A 19151-nucleotide genomic window follows, 5' to 3' on the forward strand; every position below is an offset into this window, starting at 1 on the left:
ATAAATGGGCTAATTTAAGTTTTAAGAGCTAGTTATGAACAAGCCTAAGGTAAGGCCAGGCATTCAGGATTAATAAAGAGTCTCCATGTCGTTACTGGAGAGTTGGCAATCCAAAAGAAAGTCTGACTACAAAAGGTGAATGAAAATAAATCTGGCAGAAGTACAGAATATATATGTAAATCAATAAGACACCAGGATACCTAAGACACTTGAGAATGTTGGGTAGACTTGCAGCCTGGGGATGCTGGGAACAACTCTATAGTGCTCTCAGCTTATCTTCACGTTGTTTGGATACAAAATAGGTCAGTTTTTAAATTTTAACATGCTCTTTTGGTTCTTTTTTTTTTTTAAATTTTTTTCATACAATATATTTGGATTATATACTTTCCCTTCCCCACTTCCTTCCAGAATCTTTCCATCTCCCTACCCACCCAATTACATGCTCTCTCTCTCTCTCTCTCTCTCTCTCTCTCTCTCTCTCTCTCTCTCTCTCTCATAAAAAATCCAAAACAAAGAAGCAAATTAAAAAAAAAAAAAGACAAACCAAGCCAAACCAAAAAGCACAGAAAGCATACAAAACAAAACAAAATACAATATGGAGTGACCCATAGGCAACTTTATTTATTGACATACAATTAAAATCACATTTCAGTACAAATAAAATATCACCCTACTTCTAGGCCACAGAGTAAGACTCAACAGATAAAAGAAAACTGAAGTAACCCCCTGTATCCTATGAGACCACCATGGGTCAAAGTTGGAATCCAAAACAACAGAAAGCTTACAAACTCATGGAAACTGAACAACTCTCTACTGAATTGCCAATGGGCCAAGGAAGAAATGAGAAATTAAAGACTTCTGAGAATTCAATGAAAACGAATGTACAACATACCCAAACTTATGGGATACTATGAAAGCAGTGCTAAGAGGAAAATTCATAACACTAAGTGCCTCCATGAAGAATTCTTTCACCGGAAACTTAACAGCACTCCTGAAAGCTCCAGAAGAAAAAGAAGCAGACACACCCAAGAGCAGTAGATGGCAAGAAATAATCAAACCAAAGCTGAAATCAATAAAATAGAAACAAAGAGAACAATACAAAGAATCAATGAAACAAAGAGTTGGTTCTTTGAGAAAATCAACAAGATGGACAAACCTTTATCCAAACTAAATCGCAGAGAGAATATCCAAATTAACAAAATCAGAAATGAAATGGGGAATATAACAATAGACTCCGAGGAAATCCAGAGAATCATTAGCCTGTACTAACGATTGAAGGCTAGCAAGTAGCCTTCAATAAACTGTACTCCACAAAATTGTAAATTCTCAAAGAAATGGACAAATTTCTTGATAGATACCCTTACCAAAGTTAAATCAAGAAGAGATAAATAATTTAAATAGACCAATAAACCCTAAGGAAACAAAAATAGTCATTAAAAGTCTCCCAACCAAAGTCCAGAGACAGTTGATTTTAATGCAGAATTCTATCTGACTTTCAAAGAAAAGGTAACTCCAATCCTCAAATTATTCCACAAACTAGAAACAGGAAGAACATTGCCAAATTCATTTTATGAGGCCTTAAGATGATACCAATACCACACTGATACTCATACCACACAAAGATGCAACAAAGAAAGAGAATTACAGACCAATTTTCCTCATGAATATTGAGGCAAAATACTCAATACAATCCTGGCAAACTGAATCCCAGAATGTAGCAGGAATCTTAAAAGTACTTATTAATAAAATCAAACCCGAGGCCAGTTATCGGGGTCAATGCTGGTAGATCAGAGAGACAGAACAAGCCACAGCTATCTGACCTTGCCAATTCCTCAGCTGGTCCTGTTTCCTCAGACTGGAAGCTTCTGTGTCCTCATCCCAATAGTTCTCAGCTGAACTGCTGTTTAAAAGCCTGAATGCTTAATCAGCCACATGCTTAACCAGCCAAATGCTTAACCAGCCAAATGCCTCTAGTTTCTGGTCCTCAAGCCTTATAAACTTTTCTGCTTTCTACCATCACTCCCTAGGATTAAAGGCTTGCTTCCTGAGATTAAAGGCGTGAGTCACCATGCCTGGCTGTTTCCAATGTGGCCTTGAACTCACAGCGATCCAGAGGGATTTCTGTCTCTGGAATGCTAGGATTAAAGGCGTGTGCTATCACTGCCTAACTAGTGGCTTTTCTGTTCTCTGACCCCAGATAAGTTTACTAAGGTACACAATATTTTGGGGAACACAATACCACCACACCAGAACACATAAGAAAGATCATCCATCATATCATGATCAAATGGGCTTTAGCCCAGACATGCAGGGATGGTTGAACACATGAAAATCTGTCAGTGTACCCCACCAGATAAACAAACTAAAAGAAAAAAACCACATGGTCATCTCATTAGAGGCTGAAAAAGACTTTGACAAAATCCAACATCCTTTCTTGATAAAAGTGTTGGAGAGATCAGGGATATAAGGGACATAGCTAAATATAATAAAAGCAATGTACAGCAAGCTGATGGCCAACATCAAATTAAATGGAGGGAAACTCAAAGCAATTCCACTAAAATCAGGATCAAGAAAAAGCTGTGCACTCTCTCCATATCTGAATAAATAGTATTATATTATATATTGAATAATATAGTAACTTGATGTTCTAGCCAGAGCAGTAAGACAACATAAGGAGATCAAGGTGATACAAATTGGAAATGAAGACATTAAAGTATTATTATTTGCAGATGATATGATAGTATACATAAGTGACCCCAAAACTCTACCAGGAAACTCCTACAGCCAAAAACACCTTCAGTCAAATTGCTGGATATAAATTCACTAAAAAAAAATAAATAAAAAAATAAATAAAAATTCAGTAGCTTTCCTATATACAAAGGATAAATGGGATGAGAATAAAATCAAGGAAACAAAACCCTTCACAATAACCACAAACAATATAAAATAAAATATCATAGGATAACTGTAATCAAGTGAAAGACCTGCATGACAAGAACTTCAAGTCTTTGAAGAAAATATTTGGAGAAGATATCAGAAGATGAAAAGATCTCACATGCTCATGGATCAGTAGGATTAGCATAGTAAAACTGGCTATTTTAGAAAAAGCAATCTACAATTTCAATGAAATTCCCATAAAAATTCCAACACAATTCTTTACAGACATTGAAAGAACAATACTCATCTTCATGTGGAAAAACAAAAAAGCCAGGATAGCTAAGACAATCTTCTACAATAAAAGCACTGATGGAGGTATCACCATCCTTGCTTTAAAACATCTATGACAGAGATATAGTAATAAAAACTGCATGGTATTGGCATAAAAACAGACAAGTGGATCAATAGAATTGAGTAGAAACATAGAATGAATCCACACACCTATGGACACGTGATTTTTGACAAAGAAGCCAAAATTATACAGTGGAAAAAAGAAACTATCTTCAACAGATGGTGTTGGCATAACTGGATGTTGGCATGTAGAAGAATGAAAATAGATTGATATTTGCTGTGGATATCACTCTATATAAATAAAACACTGATGGCCAGTGACCAGGCAGGAAGTATAGGCGGGGACAAAGAGAGAGGAGAATTGGGGAAACAGGAAGAAGGAGGGAGAGACACTGCAGCCACCGCCAGGACAAGCAGCATGTAAAGACGCCGGTAAGCCACCAGCCATGTGGCAAGGTATAGATTTATAGAAATGGGTTAATTTAAGATATAAGAACAGTTAGCAAGAAGCCTGCCATGGCCATACAGTTTATAAGTAATATAAATGTCTGAGTGATTATTTTATATGTGGATTGTGGGACTGCGGGGGTTTAATGGAACCTGGAGAGAAGCTCTCCAGCAACAGATATTTATCATCCTGTATAAAACTCAAGTTCAAGTGGATCAAAGACCTCAATATAAAACCAGATACACTGAACCAGATAGAAGAGAAAGTGGGAGTAGCCTTGAACACATTGGCACAGGAGACAACTTCCTGAAAATAGCACAAATGGTGCAGGTGTTGATAATAATTGGGACCTCATGAAACTGAAAAGCTTCTGTAAGTGAAAGGACGCTGTCACAAGGATGAAATGGTATCCTACAGAATGGGAAAAGACCTTCACCAACCCCACATTTGACAGAGGGCTGATATCCAAAATATATAAAGAACTCAAGAAATTAGACATCAAAAATCCCAATATTCCAATTAAAAAATGCAGTGCAGATCTAAACAGAGAATTCTCAACAGAGGAATCTCAAATGGATGAGAATCACTTAAAGAAATGTTCATCAACCTTAGCCATCAGGGAAATGCAAATTAAAATGACTCTGAGAATCCAACTTACACCTGTCAGAATAGCTAAGATGCTGGTCAGGATGTAGAGCAAGGAGAACACTCCTCCATTGCTGGTTGGAGTGCAAACTTGTATAGCCACTTTGGAAATCAATATGGCTGTTTCTCAAAAAAAAAAATGGGAATTAATCTACCTCAAGACCCAGCTATGCCACTCCTGGGCATATACTCATAGGATCCTCCACCATAGCCAAAGGAAAGTTGTACAACTATGTTCCTAGCAGCTTTATTCATTGTAGCCAGAACTTGGAAACAACCTAGATGTCCCCCAACCAAAGAAGGGATTAAGAAAATGTGGTACAATTTCATAATGGAGTATTATTCATCTGATAATTACATTGACATTATGAAATTTGATGACAAATGGATGGAACTAGAAAATATCATCCTGAGTGAGGTATCCCAGATGCAGAAAAACAAACATGGTATGTACTCACTTATAAGAGGATATTAGTAGTAAAGGATAACCATACTACATTCCACAGACCCAGAGCAGCTAAGTAACAAGTAGCCAGTTTCACTGTGAAGGGGAAATAGAATCACTATGAAGGGGAACTAGAATAGACATCACTAGTGGACTGGGTGGGAGGGCTAGTGGGCAGAGCTGAGTATGGGAACAGAAGGTATCAGGTGATGGAGAATGGAGGGAGAGACAATTCTAATTTGGGAGCAGCTCTGGGATGAACTAGAAACTTAGCACAGTGGAAATTCCCAGGAATCTATGAGAGTGACCCTAACTAAGACCCCTAGGAATGATAGCTATAAAACCTGAACTGGCCATCTTCTATAACAAGGAAAGACTTCCAGTTGAGGGATTGAAATACCACCCCAGGCACAAAACCTTTGCTCTATGATTTGTCCTGCCTACAAGATGTACCAGAGTAAGATGGCACAGAAATTGTGGGAGTGGTCAACCAAACGACTGTTCCAGCTTGAGACCCATACCATGAGAAGGAGCCCACCCCTGGCATTGCCACGAGGGCTAGGACTAAGAGGCAGGATAGCTCAGGGATCTAGGATAGAACCAAACATGACTGACAAAAATTAAAAAAAAAAAAAGAAATGATTCTTGGTGTTATTCTGCTATACTTGTGGATTGGTGCCTAGCCCAGTCATCATCAGAGATGCTTTATCTAGCAACTGATGGAGACATATGCAGAGGTCCACAGCCAATCATTAGGCAGAGCTTAGGGAAACCATTGGAGGAGGGGGAGGAAGGGTTGTACAAACAAGAGAGGGGTCAAAGATACCACAGAAAAACCCACAGAAGCAACTAACTTGGGCTTAGGGGAGTTCACAGAGACTGAACTGAAAACCAAGAAGCCTGCAGCATGGGAGTAACTGCATATATGTTACAGTTGTGTAGCTTAGTCTTTTTGTGTAAATTCTAACAGTTGGAGTAGGGGCTGTTTCTGATTCTTCTACCTGTTTTTATGACCCTTTCCTCCTACTGAGTTGCCTTGTCTAGCCTGAATAGGAGAGGAGGTGCCTAGTTTGACTGCAATTTGATATACCATGGCTGATTGTTGTTCATGGGAGGACTTCTCTTTTCTGACAAGAAATGGGGAGGAGTGGATGGGGGGAGAGTGTTATGGTGTGTGTGTGTGACTGGGAGAAAAGTAGGGAGGGGAAATTTGATTGAGATGTAAAATAAAAAATCTAAATCAATATACAAAAGAAAACAAAACAAAAATTTCCTGTAGCCAGGCACGGTGGTGAAAGCCTTTAATCCCAGCATTTGGGAGGCAGAGGAAGGTGGATCTTTGTGTTTGAGGTTAGTCTGGTCTACAGCAAGTTACAGGAAGGCCAGGGCTGCACAGAGAAGCCTTGTCTCAAAAACAACAATAATAAAAACCACAAACAAATGAAAAACAAATAAATAAATAAACAAAAGTAAAGATGTGTGTGAAGCAGAAAATCCAATAATATTGTGTGTGTGTGGGGGGGGTGTTTTAAATTTTCTGGAACTAAATGAAAATGAAAACACAATACAACAAATGCTGTGGGACACATTGAAAGCAGTCCTCTGTGGGAAATTTATAGCTGCAATTGCCTACATTAAAAAAAATAAGAATGCACAAATAAATGACTTAATGATGCAACTCAAAAAATCAGAAAAACAAGAACACACCACACATAAACCCAGACAACAGCAAGAAACAATAAAAATCAGAATAGAAGTCAATGAAATAAAAACAAAAGAAAATAATACTAAGGATTAATGACACAAATGCTGGTTCTCTGAGACGATAAACAAAATAATCAATTTCTTGTTTCAACTAGTCAGAAAGAAAAAAGGCAGGACCCAAGTTGAAAGGATCAGAAATGAGCGTGGAACATTATAATAGACACCAAAGAAACTCAGATTATTATAAGGGTATTTAAAAACTTGGACAATGATGACCCAGAACTTGTGGGAGTGGCCAGTCAATGGCTGGTCTCACTCGAGGTACAAGACACAAGAGGGATCCTGTTCTTGACACTGCTGGACACCCAGAACCAGAAGCTGGATGGCTCAGAGACCTAGGGTAGAACCAAACATGACTGATAAGTATAACAAAAAAGTTAATGAAATGATTCCTAATGATATTCCACTATACCCATAGATCAGTGCTTAGCCCGATCGTCATCAGAGAGGCTTTCTCTAGCATTGACAGGAGCAAATACAGAGGCCCACAGCCAAACATTAGGCAGAGCTCAGGGAATGCTGCACAAGAGGGAGAGGAAGATCCGTAGGAGCCAGTGTGGTTGAGGACACCAGGAGGACATGGCCCACAGAATCAACAAGGCAGAGCTCATCCGGGCTAACAGAGAATGAAGCAGCAACTATGGAGCCTGCATGGGTCTGTGGTAGGCCCACTGTATTACATGGTGTGGTTCTTTAGTTTGAGGTTTTTGTTGGACTCCTAACAATAGGAGTAGGGTTGTCTCTGACTCTTTTGCATGCTTGTGGGACCATTTTCCTCCTACTGGGTTGCCTTGACCAGGCTTGCTATGTTTATGCCTAGTCTTCTTGAATCTTGCTATGCCATCTTTGGTTGATATCACTGGGAGTTTTGCTCTTTTTTGAAGGAAAATGGAGGAGAGTTGGATCTGGGGGAGAGGGCAGGTGGGGGTAAAAGGATGGGAGGGAGGGGAGGCAGAGGTTGGATGTTTTGTTTGAGAGAAGAATAAAGATAAAGAAAACTCATAAAAAAAAAACCTGTACTCCATTAAGTAGGAAAACCTAAAAAAAAAATTGGATGAATTTCTAGATCCAGCCAAACCACCAAAACTAAACCAAGAAGAAATGAATAAACTAATCAGTCCAGTAACAAATGAGGAGATTGAAATTGGAATAAAAAGATTTACGGCTAAAAAAATTCCAGGGACAGATGAGTTCACAGCAAAATTATATCTTCATAAAAGATCTGTAGTCAATCTCAAACTATTAAAAAATTCTTAAACTTGTGTGGTGTGGTGTGCTGTCAGTGCTGCTGCAGGGAGCTGAGCAGACAGCATGTCTGAGCTGGGAAACCATGACATGCCTCAAACAGCTCAAATGTCCAAAGTCTCTTCTGACACTGAAGACAATGTTCTGACTGTAACATTTGTAAAATTCAAGAAACAAATAAAGGATTTCCAACATACAATGGCACAGGATATACTCCCATTTAGAAGAAGAATGATGAGGCTGTGTTCCAGCCACCAACACAAACAGGTAAACATTGCTCATGTGAGTGTCATACTGCCAGAAGATCAGGTAACCAGGCCTTCAGCCCATGAAACTTCCACAATCCCCACATCTCCAAAGACACAGTCCCCCATCAACCCGACAGCTGCCACTCCCAAAGCCATGTCCTCAACCCCAAATCAAATGAATATCTTCTGCTCAAATGCAGCCACACAATCCAAAAAATCAGGTAGACAACTTGAGACAAAGACCCCCGATGGACCAGAGGCCATGCCAGCCACCAGAAATCCATGTAACCTGCTCACTATTGGACCTCCTGCCTTCTTTCAATAACCCCCAACACTATCCTCAATTCCACTTCTCTCTTAATATCTGTGTTGTAGCCTCCAACTTCTGTTGAATTCTTTCTCTAACTGAAGGAAACACAATGTACCAGATGTCAGGTTGGCCACCTGCCCAATGACCTTGCACTTTCTCAGTGCCCTCTTAACCCTATCTCCAAACTTTCTTCTCTCTTCCATTTTGTCATCCCCAAACTTGAGCAGATACTCATTGCTGGAACAAAGGCCACACCAACTGCAAGATTTCAAGCCGGCAACTTGGGATGCAAACTCCTGTTCATAGGTTACAGAGAATAGAAGACCAGATAGCAAATATAAACCAAGGAAAAAAACACTTATCAAAAAAAAAAAAAACCTGCAAAATCAGCACCTGGATCCACAATCACCTCAAATTCAGATACACAGACACCAGCATAAGAACATAATCAACAACAGCTGGAGCAATATGTCACTACCAGATTCCAGCTGTCCTACTACAGCAAGTCCTGGACATTTCATCATGTTTGAAAGACAATTAAGACAAACCTTATAAAGATGATAGGAGTTCTTAAAGAGGAAATGAATGACTCCCTTTAAAGAAAGCAGAGAAAGGATAAATGTAATATTGGGAGAAAAATTAACAAATCCTTTTAAGAAAGCCAAAAGCAAACAAACACCTAATGGAAATGAATGAAGCATTTAAAAAATGCAAACTGAAGAAATTCTAGAAATGAAAATCTAGATATTCAAACAAGAACTACAGAGGCAAGCGTCACCAAAAGAATACAAGACATGGAATAGAGAATTTCAGGCCTTGAAGATATGATAGAAGAAATGGCTATATCAATGAAAGAAAATGTTAAATCTAAAGATTTTCTGAAACATAAGATCCAGGAAATCTGGAACACTATTAAAAGACCAAACCTAAGACTAATAGCAATAGAAGAAGGAAAATCTCAGCTCAAAAGCCCAGAATGGATTTTGAAAAAAAAAAAAATCTAACTAAAAGGACAGAAGAGAACACAGCCCAGAGAATCTACTGAGCAGGGCTCATAGCAGCTCACAGAGATGGAAAAAGCAAGCACTGCCTGCATGTGTCCACACCAGTTTCTCTGCATATGTGTTACCACTTATAGCTTGGTGATTTTGAGTAACTCCTAACAGTGGAAGTGAAGGGTGTATCTCTGACTCTTTTGTCTATTCTTGAAATCCTTTATCTCCTATTAACTTGCTTTGTCCAGCCTTGATAGGAGGGTTCCTACATAGTCTTATTGTCACTTGTTATGCAGGGTTTGGTTGATAACCCTGGGATAGCTGCTCTATTCTGAAGGGAAATGAGGTGGAGTGGATCTGGTGAAGAGAGGAGCAATGGAGAGGACTTGTAGGAGTGGAAGGAGGAGAAACTGTAGTTGGTATGTATCATTTGACAAGAAAAAATAAAAATAAAAAATGAAAGATTGAAATGTGGACATAGTGAGGGAAGACAACAAATCCTGTAGCTCTGTTTCAGACGGATGAGCTTCATTCCCATAGGGCTTACATAGCTCTATCCATGAAATGTTTCTTTCATGTCTCTGGCTTGCTACTTCTACTCCTTGTGGTATCAAAGAAAAGGAGAGAGGAAGAGAGACAGAAAGACAAAAAGACAAAGAGACATAGAGAAGAGAGACACACAAACAAAGAGAGGAGCTCCCTAAGAACTCACTGAAATGGAAATTACAAAGTCACCAAAACTGTAACAAGGCTCTGTATTAATTCTTAAGAATGGCTCTTATCACAAGATGACACTTTCCAAAAGTCCCTCTTCCTACCAATATCTGTGCTAAATCTATACTAAAAATCTCCTTTTATGTATGTTTGGCCCCTTAAGACAGAAACTGGTGGCTCTCTTCAAGTTCCAGTTCTAGCCAGTCTACTACTTAGTGAGTTCAAAGCAAGACATGGTTAGAATGTGAGACTGTCTCAAAACAGATGCACTCAAAAATCTCTACTTAATAAAATTCACAGCTGTGAAACATGTTTAAGAAATAAAGTAATCATGTTGCACCTATCCCTTTACTTCTGTCTTATAAAAACAGTTGCCACAATGCATGCTTTTAATCCAGTAATTTTAAGGCAACATAAAAGACAGACAGAAGAAATCTTACAGGTTTATTTACATGTGATAGTAAACTAGGGACCCTGTCTCAAACATGCTGAAGGGAAAGGACCAACACCCAAAATGTTCTCTGACTAGTACACCCAAACCATAACACATATGCATGCCTTTCCACACATAAATGAGGACATAGACACAAACAGTTATAAGTAAATAAATGATAGAGTTACAATTGGACGATGTGACACACTACTTTTATTCCAATACTTGGGCAGCGAAGCAGGAAGAGATATGGGAGTTTGGGACCAAACTTACCTGTATTCTAAGTTCAAGGAAAGCTAGAGATACATGGATAAATCCTGTCTCAAAGTAAATTCCAACTCTGATTTGTATTGTCTCATTCGGAAATCCTTTTCCAAAGTGCACTAAGGTGTCCCAGCTTAACCTCAGCAGAAGTCTCATGGTTCAAGACAATATTTCTTAAAGTAATTTCAGGTGTCAGCCACTGATCCCTGTCAAATAATTCTCAGAAATAAATATAGCTTAGTATGGTAACAGAGCCAAGAAGTTCTCCTTAAATTCAAACCATTTTGGTCTATGAAAGGAATATGATAGCATAACATTCCTCAATAACACACAGAATCTCTCTCTCTCTCTCTCTCTCTCTCTCTCTCTCTCTCTCTCTCTCTCACACACACACACACACACACACACACACACACTTGAATATACTTTGCTTTGTTGTTTGAGACAAGATCTCATTAGAAAGGTCCAACTAGCATAATCCTCACACTGTATAGTTTAATGGATAATATATATTGAATATTTTAAAACAAATCCCAGAAAACATTTCATTCTATACTATTGGCCCATTACTCAAAGCATGACAGTTTTCTGAATAGGAGGGACCTTTCAAACAATGGTCTTTATATTTCCTTAAACTTCAGTAGATCTGGAAGTGGGAGAAAATTTATACTGTTTACATTCCTAGGTTGTTTCCCCTCCATCCAATCATTCTATGAAATTAATATCATCTTTTCTTGAACTTCTCCTAATTTAGAAACATTTTAACAAATTTATTTATAAATTGAGGTATTTACAAATTTTGTTTTAATGCTAAGACCCCAACTGTGCAAGCTCAAACAATACCTATAAAAGTAAATATTCTAGCTACCAGCAAAAAAAAATTCTTAAACTATGTTAAAAAGTAACACTCCCAAACTCCTTCTAATGAAGCCAGTATCACTTTAATAAGAAAATCAGGTAATATGAAAGCAAGCAACAGCAAGAGAAAACTAAAGGCCATGGTCCCTAATAATTATTTACAAATGGCCATGGGACATAGTGGGACAGAAAAGCCTCTGTTTACAACAGAGAATTTTTAAAAGAAGAAAAAAAAAAAGGATAAGAAATATCTCAAAAATATTTGTCGTCTCTAGAAATGAAGAAATGCAAATCAAAGAAGCTTTGAGAGTTTTTTATCTTACCCCAGTCAGAATGACAAATGTCAACAATGCTACTGACCACAAATGTAGGAGGAAGTGTGAGAAAAGGGAATCCTTATTCACATTGGTGGAATTGCAAAGTTGTATAGCCCCTATGGTAATCGGTCTGGAGAATTCTAAAAAAAAAAAAAAAAAAAACCTAAAAATCAATTTACCATATGGCCCAGGTATGCAACTCCTTGGCAAACATTTAAAGGACTCAGCATCCTACTCAACAGGTACTTGCTCAGCCATGCTCATTGCTTCTCTATTCACAATATGTAGGAAATGGAAATAGCCTCATTGTTTTCAACTGATGAATGGATAATGAAATGTGGTACATTCAAGAAAAATGAAATTTGCAGATAAGGAACTAGAAAAGATCATGCTGAATGACATAACCCAGACCCTGAAATGGAAAAACATCATATGATCTTTCACATTGGAGGCCCCTAGCTCCAAATCTTCAGAAATGAGTATATGTTTTGGAGTAACTTTGGAATCCAGGAAAGCAAAAGGGATCATTGCTGGAGTAGGGCATTGGGGAGCAATAGAGAGGAGAATAGCAGGGCATAAGAGATCTGATCTGGGAAATCAGAAAAAAAGAAATTAAAAAGTGAATTAGGGAGGAGGAATATAAATACAGAAAAGGAGATACCATGATAGAGGGAGACATCTTGGGGACAGGGAGAAACCGGATGCTAGGAAAGTTCCAGGGTCCACAAAGATAACCCCTTATAGGAACTTGGAAGACAGGCACTGAGAACACTAGTGAGTAGAGCAGTGTGGACTGTGGAGGCCCAGCTTAAGTGGTAACAGAGGGGAACAACACTCACTTCTGGGCTAGAGATCATTCTTGTGATATTTTGGCAAAGAATGTGTCTCCCCCTTCCCCCGCCCCACCATCCTAAGAATCTGCCTGAAGCTTAATTAGCATTTGGATTGATTTCACTGGCAAAGGAGATTTCAAGACAGCCTAGTATTGACTTTCTTGTGGTTATTATCACTCTTACACAGATCTATAATGAAAAAGAGCAGGCAGGGAAAAGAAATACAAAATGTACAGTGTGGGGAGAAAAAGGGCACCAGGAAAAAAAATGTTGGAGCCAAGTCTTGTGCTCAAAGAGATGAGAAGTTTAAAGTAGGCCGGCTGCTAAATGGAATAAAAGGAGTGGTGCCCTTAGGGCAAGATCCTACCCTGCAAAATTTCCAACTTATAAAAAGGAAATGCCTAAGAAATCTGCTTTTAAAGCAAAGGAAGATTTGTTCAACTAAGGAAAGCATCAAAAAATCAAAATCAAAGCTTATGCAAATGTCATTCAAGAAGGGGGCCGGGTTCTATTCCAAGTAGGCAGCAGAACATGGTAGCACAGGCCACAGAGTTCTGGCTTAGGAGTATTGAAGGATAAGTTGCCTTGGTCATGATGTCTCCTCACAGCAATAGAAAGGTAACTAAGACAGCCACTTCTTCAGGCTGCTGAGCAGTGCTTTGGCAGAAAACAGCTGTGATTGTTGTGTAGTTTCCACAAGGCATCCATGAATCTCACTATGGTCAGTGCTGGTAATACATGGTAATTGGCTGGCTGCTTGACCTACAGTCCTTTGCTTATATCAAGTATGGCTCCAGGGAAGAATTTAGTATCTGTTAATTAGAGAATCAAATCACCCCATACTCCCAACATGTTTGCTTATTCATAGAAAATACACACACAAAAGGAATAGATACAAAGAAGATTTATAATTAATATTGTAGTCATTTTAAGAGTGTTCAATGGTATTTTAATAATGTTTTATACCCATCCAATACATTAGGGAGGAGTTATTTCTAATATGCCTCAAAACCACAACTGTCCCATGAGGCTTTCTTTACCCAGCTAATGTGGTGATATGTCCATGGGAATGTTGGGCTATGATTGTTCATTTTTTTTTCTGGTATTGGGGATTGGACCCAGAGTCTAAAACTGCCAGATCATCTTTACCACTGATTTAATACCCTTAGCCTTCTTTAAGACAGGTCAATTTTCATTTTGTAGTCTCCCCTCCTCAGCCTACTGAGGGGCTGGCATGTAGATATGCACAACAGTTCTTGTTCTGAGTTTTCTAGTCCTCAGATCAGCTCAGTCCTTAACTAGAGGACTCTTCCCAATTGCTGTACTCTGAAAGTCTGATGAGTGATATTTTGCATTACTTCTTAAAGCTAGCTTGTCATGTAGGAGGAATCACTTTTATTCAAAAGATGTGAACTAAATTTAAAGTTTGTAGGGACTGTGGCTTTTTCCTGCAGTTAGAATCATTCATCTGCTGCCGCTTTCAAGGTTGTTTGCATTCTCCCACTTATCCCAATCCAGAGACCCAACACTGAGGTTGAATTGCTTTGTGCTTCTCTGGCTTTTCTTTTCACTTTTGCTTCATAGTTTGGTGGCATATTTTTCTTGGCTCCAGGAATTCTTCTGTTTTTCTCCTTGAAGTAGATTCTCCTTTGTTATCTTGATTCCTCTCTCTGCACTAAAACAGATGCTTTGAAAAAGAAGGGCATCAAGTTGGGAAGGAGATGAGATGGGAACACGAGGGGGTTTGGAGGGAGATAGCAGTGGATAGATCTGATCAATATATTACATAAATGTATAAAATTTTGAGAAAAGAAAACCTATTTAAAAACATTAAAAGACAGACAGAAAGACAGATAGAAAAGGGCTCAGAATTAACTTTACAAGGCTCCTTATCTAGGGACTTTTAAATGAATTGCTGATGTCTTGGTGTCTTAGTTAAGGTTACTATTGCTATGATGAAACACTATAACAAAAGCAACTTGGGGAGGAAAGTGTTTTTTGGACATCACAGTATATCATCAAAGGAGGTCAGAAACAAAACAGAAACCTGGATGCAGCACCTGATGTAGAGGCCAAAGCTTACTAGCTTTCTCCTCATAGATTGCTCAGTCTGCTTTCTTATAGAACCCAGGACCACCAGCCCATGGATGGCACCACCTATAAGGGGCTGGGCCCTTCTTCATAAGTCCACTATCATAGCATCATATAGAGTACAATGATACATGTCCATTATCATAGCATCAGACAGAGTACAATGATACATGTCCACTATCATAGCATCATAGCATCATATAGAGTACAATGATACACACCCTCTAACATAGAATCATAAAGAGTACAATGATACACATCTTCTAACATAGAATCATAAAGAGTACAATGATACACATGCTTTATCATAGCATCATACAGAGTACAATGATACACCTCTTCTATCATAGTTTCATACAGAGTAATTTCACTAAAGTGACTATCTTCTGTGCTCCACCAACTCACTTTCTCCTAAACTGATTACATCTGTTGATCTCTACCTCATTCAAAGCGTTTTCCTTTAAAAAAAATAGCAGGGAAATGGAGTCAGGTCAGATCATCAATAAATGAATTGATAGTGAAAATATTGCACATACTCACAGTGAATTTTTGTTTACCCATAAAGAATAATGAAATTATGAAACTTTCAGGAAAATGGACAGGAACTGGAAACACTGAAGTGACTCGGGCTTTGAAAGACAAGGATCACTTGTCCTCTCTCTATGCATGTCTGAGTTTCTGATCTTTATATACATATACATGTGAACAGATTCCAGGAAATAGAAAGGGGCCATGAGAGGGTGGAGAAGAAGGCTTCAAAGGGGAAGTGATTGGGGAGGGTGAGGGGAGAGGTGGTGCAAAGCTCTAGGGGGGCCAAAATGGTTTAAGCACGGCTTGATGGGGCAGAGAGATGGAGATGGAGGCCAACAGTAACTAAGAAGTATATGGAGATGCTATCAGGAAACTTGCTAGTTTGTAAGCCAATTAAAATACAAAAAACTAAAAATACTAAAGGAAGACTGAGGTACTTCTCTGTTCATTTCCCTTCCTCTCTTGCGTTTTCTTTTCTTCCATTTCTTCCACTTTTCCTCCTCTTTGTTGTCTTGCCTGTCTGCTTTCTTTCCTTTATTTATTCCTTCAATGCTAGAGATCGAATCCAAGGCATTGTACCACCTTTCCCAATGCTCGACTTAGCTGTATACTAAGTCCTTAGCCTTTTATAAATCCTGGATCTGCTTCCAAATAAAGATGGTTCCCATCTCACCTACACATTTCAGCTTAAGTATCACTTTGAAAATGACCTTTTATAATTACCTTAGTCACAGTTACCTAGATGTTCTCTGTCATAATACTTGAATGATTGTTTTATTAGCACAAATCAAAGATTATAATTATATTTTAAAGGTTGCTGCCATTTTTTATTTTAAGGGGCCATGACCTTGAAAGAGAGCAAGGAAAAGCATATGACATGGCTTGGAGGCAGATTTCCATTTTGGATGTAATTATATATAAGACATATAATTATATCATAATCTCAAAAATTAAATAAAAGCCCCTAAATTAGGGAAAGAAGAATGAAAAAACAACCAAAAATATATAAAGCCAATGCAGGTAAGCCTAAACTCTGTTTTTTTGGTCTGTTCTGGTAACTATTGTAGATCCAGCTAATTGTACAGAAACAAAATAGAGCCTCATAATAGCTCAAATAATACACATGTAACAGTTAGCTGCTATAAGTAAATAAATACCTAAAAGTATATACCGCTATACACCAACAGATGCGGAAAAATCAAGTGGCTAAGTAAAAGGAATAAATAATTGGCTTTGACAAACCAGAACAGCGAGCAAAGAAAAAAAACTGCCTTCACTAGAAACAGTGAACTGGGCTGATAGTTTAATCTTGACTGCCAGTTGTCCTACAGTAGTTTCTGAAATGACCTTTTCCCTTTTTATGTCCCCCTGTCTCTATGTGTCTGAATAATATGATGGGATTTTATATGTAGATATTCTGTTAAATATTAGTGGGATGTCACAGTGAATTTCATTAAGAGCTGGTCTTGGACACACTCCAGATGCTACGTTCCATGATGAGTGTAGGTGTCAGGTATAAAAACCTCCCATGATCGTTGGTCCTGCCAGGCAGAATGTGAAGCTCTCTTTGTCACTGATATAATTTCTCAGAAACACTTTCTCTTATCTAAAGAATGATTTGAAAAAAAGGACATGAATGATTTCTCCCAGTTTCAAGTGGATGTATTTGTCCAGTGGAGAAGAGGTGGGTTAAGCACCTGGAGGGCAACTGTTATTTATTGAAGTTATTAGGAAATAAGTTAAGAAACAAAAATCTTTTTTATTATAAATGTTGATGCTGTATTATTATAGAGATACAGGATTTACTTGAGTTTCTGTTGTTAATCTAACATCAAAAATACTATTCTTTGTTTGCATCATGTAGCTCGTTTGAACCAGTTCTACAAGGTAGACAATGATTTTCTGAAATATTCAGAAAACAATTCACATGCTTTCAAAAATATCTTCAAGAAATAATGTAGCTTTTGCCTTCTATGTGCACACCCAATGGAAAAAGATATCTTATTGTGAAACAAAAAGTCCCTTTCGAACTGTAAAGAAACTCTCAAAAGGTAAGGCTAGCAACTAGTAGCAGAAACTGGGTAAACTTTTCACTACACAATTATATCAATTGAGTTTATGACAATTAAACATTGAGGAAGCTTCTGCACACACAAAGTTACAAGGAAGATTGCATGTGACATGTAAATGACTATAGTTTTGGAAAACCAAAGGAAATTGGTAGCACTTATTTTGTGTCCTTGAAAGTGATAGTTCCAACTTGTAAAATAGAAGATTCATGCTGAAAAGTTATTTCTCGTCCAATATTAACAATTCCTTCCTTTGATATGAGCCCCTGGTGTAGAACTTGAACCTTTGTATGATAGTGATTCTTTGTGGTGTCTAGATATCTATCTTGATCATCACAATGTAATGTGTGTACTTATAGTCATTTGTCAAATACAGATTGTGAAGCATTCACCATTATTTTAGATGATGTGACAGGCTTCCTGTCTCTGAAATTAGTCTACAAAAAAGAATAGATGGAACTATGTGGACATAAAATTGTTTTGGAGAGGGAGAGTCAATGGGACTTCATAAACTGATGAATAACGAACATAGAAACAATGAAGGAGTGGAGGAAACTTTTAGAATTTGTTTTAATGTGGAAAAAAGACAGAGATATTACTTCATTTGAGGAAACTTGGAAGGAATGGATTCATTCTGAACAATTTTAAATTTACTTTTGCAAATACTCAATGGATATATAACTAGAAATGCAGACAACAGTTTGGGAATGAGGGGAGAAAGAATGGTGAAGACATACTATTTTGGTGTGCTTTACACATTGATAGGTTGGGAAAAGGAGGGATATCTAATACACAAAGTGAAGTTGTCAGTGATCTTGTTAGACATCTGAGATTCTGTTATTTCTGGATGACATATTATTTCCACACAAAATATTATAGTTTTATTATTATCCCTTCCAGATATTTATACATTGAAGTCTTAAATTAGGAATTCAGAATGTGACTTTATTTTTTGTCAGAGTGTTGGTATAAGTAACCAAGTTAAATTCATTATGGAAGGTAACAATCACAGATGATTTGAAGTTTTTATTATAAAGAGAAAATTGGCTAAACATGGTGGCACATATTTATAATTCTAAAACTTGATAATTGGATGCATGAGCATCTGGAATTCAAGATACATAGCAAGTTTGAAGCCAACCTGGGCTACATGAGACTTGCCTCAAAAAAAGTGAGAAATTTTGGTACAGGGAGAGTACCACATAATGCAAAGTTGGTGATGGATATTCCAGGAGCAAATGGTTTCCTAACGGTCTTATGAAGGACCCATCACTGTGTCTACTTGGTTCTGAATTTCTAGCATGCAGAACTCTTAGACAACATATCCCAGTTTATACAAGATATTCCAGTTTGTGCTAATTTTCATTTTCTTTTCTTTTCAACAGAAGCTATAATAAAAGAACAATGATTTTGGAACTAAAAACTGTTGCTGCAATAAATATCTAAAGCTGCAGAAGTGGGTATTGGGTAGATGCTGGAAGAGTTTTAGGATTTATGATAAAAAAAAAAAAAACAAACTTGGACTCCCTTGAAGAAAGAGACTGCTTGCTTGTTGTAGTATGGACATGAAAAGGTGATTTTTCTTAGGGTATAGAAATGAAAGAGGAGAGCTGCATAATGTACTCACATGCACACACACACACACACACACACACACACACACACACACACACACACACTGAACAGAATGTTTTCAGAACCATGGATGTTAAG

Source organism: Peromyscus leucopus, chromosome 4 (genome assembly GCF_004664715.2).
Source record: "Peromyscus leucopus breed LL Stock chromosome 4, UCI_PerLeu_2.1, whole genome shotgun sequence".
Taxonomy (NCBI): Eukaryota; Metazoa; Chordata; class Mammalia; order Rodentia; family Cricetidae; genus Peromyscus; species Peromyscus leucopus.